Genomic DNA, 5,301 nt, shown 5'->3' on the forward strand with positions numbered 1-5,301 from the left:
GAAATACTTCCAACTCTCCTCAGTTGTTTTTCCCTTCAGTCTTGCTTCCCATGGGACCTTACCTACAAGTTCTCTGAGCTTATCAAAATCTGCCTTCCTGAAATCCATAACCTCAATTGTGCTGGTCTCCCTTCTACCTTTCCTTAAGATCATGAACTCTATTATTTCGTGATCACTGTCCCCTATACTGTCTTCCACTTTCAAGTTCTCAACTAGTTCCTCCCTATTTGTTAAAACCAAATCCAGAACAGCTTCTCCTCTGGTAGCTTTTTCAACCTTCTGAAACAGAAAGTTGTCTCCAATGCAGTCCAGAAACTTATTGGATAGCCTGTGCCTCGCTGTGTTAGTTTCCCAACATATGTCTGGATAGTTGAAGTCTCCCATCACCACCAAATCTTGGGCTTTGGATAGTTTTGTTAATTGTTCAGTTTGCTCTTAAAAATATGTTTTGGTGGGTTTTTTTCAAACTCAAACTCATTCTGGGCTGTAATATTCAAAGAGGAAAGGTTTGTAATGGTTAAACATTAACAAATGAGTTCCTTCCATCTTGCATACAGAGGTGACACATGGGGGAGGGCATATGGGGGGGGTCACATTTTTCCTTAGATGAGTCAAATGCCCCCCTGAATTTTAATTATCAAGCAAGAGCTCTCACTCTGCTCACCTCCTTTCATGCCTCTCTCCACCACGAGCACGGGTAGCCTCTGCTTGCATATCAACACCAATGAACAAAGTTTTGCAGGCTGAATATAGTTCAGAAGTAAATTGTATAATGCTTAGATTAGCAGTGACATCAGGTTTAAGTGGATTTGGCAAGGTTTCATTATCTGAAAGCTCTGGGTTTGCATAGATGTAGTTGAAGAATAATTTTTATTGTGGCTTCCTAATATCTGAAGATCGTGCCCATGATAGAAAACTCCACAGTTTTGCTTGGTCTCTGACAGACAAGTTGAGCTCTTGCAGGTGGAGGGCAGGGCAGGGGAGGGAATAGTTTTCCTTCACTGAGAAAAAATTGATATTCAAATCAGTGGAACACATGATCCTGGAATTTCACAATGCCACTCTTACAGAGTCACTCTTCTCAGTTAGAATCATGCTTTCACTGATTATATCAAAGTCCTAATTTTCTGAGGTGTGGAGAACCTTTAACTCCGTTGAATGGGAGTTGTGAGTGAACAGCAATTCTGAAAAGTAGGGCTGTGTGAATTCCCTGGGCTGATTATAATATATACTTAACTGCAAAAAGCAATAAAATGCATTATAATATTAGCATAAGTTATATAAAACGTTCTTTATATGAGCTAGAATCTCTGAATTGAAAGTTTTTTGTAAAATGTCTTTATGTAGTAATGGCATTATGTAGTAACAGGACATCCCTCTCTTTAAGTTTCAGGACGCCTTGGAACAAGCAGATCTGTCCAGTTAGCCCTGCCCTTATATATATCTGTGCCGGATGTGGAACTTCAAAGGAGCTCATACAGAAGCAGCTGTAGGTGAGTACTGTAGGCAATAATGGGACAGTTTGAACTGACTGCAGCTCTGGGAAAAACAGAATCTGGGGAAGAGTGCTCTTGATTCAGGAAGAGATGAAGGAACAAGACTGGATCCAGCTTGGGGAACTCATGCCTCACAGAGAGGGACACAGAAATGAAGTTGTGGCCTGGAGGCCCTATGAGTGTAAGGGCTAAATAAATAGACTCCAGAAGAAGACGGTTATAATTACTACAGGACTGTGCTATGGACTTCCTAAGGAAATCTGAGCAGAAGGAGAAACTGAGACAGGATACCACTTTTCCACCCCAGGCCATATGGGGTGTGCATACACCTTTAATTTTCATTTCAAAAGAGGTGTGTATTACACATATTACAGCAAACTATATATTGATAAATGGATAAATTAATTTTGATAAACTATAAGCAACAACTAAAAAAATATGCAGGTAGCAGACGCTGAAATTTACAAAGTAATGTCAGTCTTTCCATTAAAAACCAAGTTCTCAGAACCTGAAAACAATGTGTGTGGATCTGGGTGGGAGAGTAAGGGAGGGAATCATTCCATGAAACTTTATGTTTGAGGATCGTCTCACTCCACAGCAATGAGAAGTCTTATTTAATTTTAACAGGACTCCTAGTAAAGTGCTGCATAGCATGAGAAAAGACCTTTGCAAGTATATAGTAACATTGCTAATATTACAAGATTGCTGTTGAGAAAGACAGGCATTGGCTTGCCTGCTATGAAGGCATCATGTCCATTAGCACTCTGTACATTTTTAATTGTCAAATATAAGCCCACACAAATTTCCCAAATGGGATGTCTCCTTTTTAACTCATTGTTTTTGTTCATTCTGGATTCTATTACTGGCAATGGGATTTACTGAAGAGATAATTATCTAATACATGTCTCTTGTTGTTTATGTAGTTTGGAGTTAATTACATAGTAATTAGGTTTATTTCTTTCAGTCTTGTTTAAGTGTCCTCTAACAATTAAAGAATATGTATTTTGTGTCCTCGATCTTACTGAGTCTATTTAAAATAAGCACATTTCAGTTAAAGTTTTCCTTTAAAAGAGAAATTATGTATATGTATATTATATATGTGACTTTCACTCCATATTTTAGAATGTTGTGACACTGTTATTGATGCACTTAATGGTTTTTTGGATTGGTCATGCCATTAATTTTTACTGACAATGGTTAGCTTCTGCATGTATCAGGGGCAGTGTTGATTTCCCATGTTTCCCATGTTTTTGAATACATACAAGTAACTCACCTGTCTGATTCCTTTTCAACTGCTTACATTTGTTTTGTGGCAAAAGTTTCTCCATTGTCAATTTAAACACTCATTTCAGTGAAAAACAGTGAGTTCTAGAACAAACTTTGGTCACTGAAGAGATACACAATATTTAATAATTTCCAAGATAGCATGCCTCATAGCTCTTTCTTTCTTGCAAAGTAAACACATTTGTTCAGAAGTGATTAGTGATGCCAGAGATTTCAGCCAATTCACACAGAGAAGGTGAACATGAAGATGTTGGGCACTAAAGCACCATACATGAGTTGATATAAAAAAGTCAGTGGTTGCCAGTAGTTACTGCAAAGTACTATCTGAGATTCTACAATTTACTCCTATACCTAATACATGTAAAATATTGACCTTTTAATAGTGAACACTGCAATGCATGCACCAAATCTATGTAACAATAGCATCTATCCATAGTTCTACAATTGCCAAGTATCAAAGTAGAAACAATACTTTCCTCTTTAACACTCTTTTTAGTCTCCTTATATAATGTAAAGGTCTGTTTCTCTTCTTATGAGCATTCCTCGAGTCTCCTTGATGCAGTAATTACAGATATGATGGCAATGCTTGATTCTATAGCACTGAACTTCAATACAGTTGACCAGCGGGGTCAGTGAAAATAAATGACTTTCTTTGTCTATTTGCCTTGTCTTCCTTAATAGTATCATTTCATACCCTTAGTTCAAGGACACAATTTTGTTGTGCTAGAGCACGTTAGGGGATAAATATACTACAAAGAAATCATTTGCCTGTAGCTTTCCTTCACCTAGTACCAAATAACAGATTCTTTTTCTAGAACTTCTGTAAAATAAAATCTTCTCAGATCTTGAAACAAACACTTTTGGCTACTTTGACAATGTGAAAGACTGCTAAAATATATTTGTGACAACAATAGTATTGTGCTGTACTGACAGTTTGCATTACACAGTAAGAAGCAGCCATCATAGTATTATTATTAGTGGAAGCCTTAATTCTTCATTAACTTATGCTGGCAACTTATGAAAATATTGCTGTCCATATGGGAATAAAAGGACAAAAAGTTATAGCAGCATTCTTAAGATCACAATAATTTATATACACATGCAGATATAAACTGCAGGACAGTCCAAAATATAATATTGAAATCAGAATTCTATTCCAAACATCTTTTGCCAGTGGCTAATAGTTCTGATCTTGTGATCATGGCATACAAAACTGCCCTTAAATTCAATGTGAACTACAGTGATCATTGTTACAACAGCAGATTTTGCCATATAGTTTCCCATAAGGTTTTATTTCTAATATGGTTTTATAGTTCCAGTTTGTATTCTTCTCTCTCTGACATTTTAAATGTCGTACAGTGAGTTTCCTCAGGGAAAGTAAATCAGCTTTCCTCCTGGAGTGCAAACCTGCTAATAATAATATAAAAGTGCTGTTTGAGAGCAAAAGTATTGTATAGTTGTTATGGCAACTAGAATCTAAAAGGAAGTGTACAGTTTTAAGGGGCAACTGCTTGATTCCCAAACAAATTCTTCACCCCAGCTACCCTCAAAGGAATAATTTTAAATCACTCTTGCAAGATGCAAAGAGTGACTTCCAGCTGAGAAAGCACAGCTCCCACTGGCTCAGTCAAAAGGAGGCTCCCTTTATCTCACCTGAAAGTGTTGCTGCCTCAGAGCCACAAGAGTCCCAGCGTATGTCTTAGTTCTGTTAATGTGCAGGGCGTATAAATGGCAAATCCATCTGGGGCATGACTGAGTGATTATAATGTCTGGCCTCTAGTTGACAGACACAATTTTTTGTCTGTCTAGACATACCCTGAAAGGTTAGTTCCAATACAAGTATGAAGTGTTGTGAGCACAAAGTAAAAGGTAATGTATAGGACAGAGAGCAAATGGGAATCCATCCTGAATTTATGCCAGTGCTGTTGTGAGACCAGCACAAGTTGCTCCTGCTAACTAGCAGATGCAAGACATACAGTGGTTGCCATGAAAATGTCAGGTATTGTCAGAGGTTACAACAGAGATAGGAGAAAACTCTGGTAATCTCCGCTATTTTAAAAATAGGAAATATCTGTCATCAAAGCTGTCTAATATTAAGTTTTTATAGGCTGTACTGTGAGTGGGTTAATACACATACAAACAGTAATGCTATGTGGCAAAGGTTTTTGGTGATTTTCTTACATTACACACTTACACATTCAGACAATTGAAAATGAGGGACATTTATACTGAAGCCAATTGTGAAACTTTCATGGGGAAAAAAAAGTGTTACTAATTAAGCAGGAAAAAGTCTACCTGCTATCAGGCAATAGCTGGGAACTACGGAAACAGTACTGATTCTTTGTGGAAGGGTAAGGATGTTAATATGTACAATGAAGTACATTAAAATGCAGGTTTCAGCAATCTATCACTGACTGAAACCAACAATACAGTAACCTTGACAATATAAATGCTAACAAAGACCTTGATTCAAGGAAGTATTCCCATTCAGGGCAGTACTTATGTATCATGTTGTTTTAGG

General features: G+C 37.3%; 1 long non-coding RNA gene across 1 annotated transcript; it reads left to right on the forward strand.

Moving 5' to 3' along the window:
• Nucleotides 1–660: 660 nt before the first annotated feature.
• Nucleotides 661–3,437, forward strand: LOC142831059 (uncharacterized). The gene is made up of 2 exons (XR_012906675.2): nt 661–1,191; nt 1,388–3,437. It is a non-coding gene; the product is annotated as an uncharacterized LOC142831059 (long non-coding RNA).
• The last annotated feature ends 1,864 nt before the right edge of the window (nt 3,438–5,301 follow it).

The sequence above is a fragment of the Pelodiscus sinensis genome, chromosome 12 (genome assembly GCF_052426305.1).
Source record: "Pelodiscus sinensis isolate ZL-2025 chromosome 12, ASM5242630v1, whole genome shotgun sequence".
Lineage (NCBI taxonomy): Eukaryota > Metazoa > Chordata > Testudines > Trionychidae > Pelodiscus > Pelodiscus sinensis.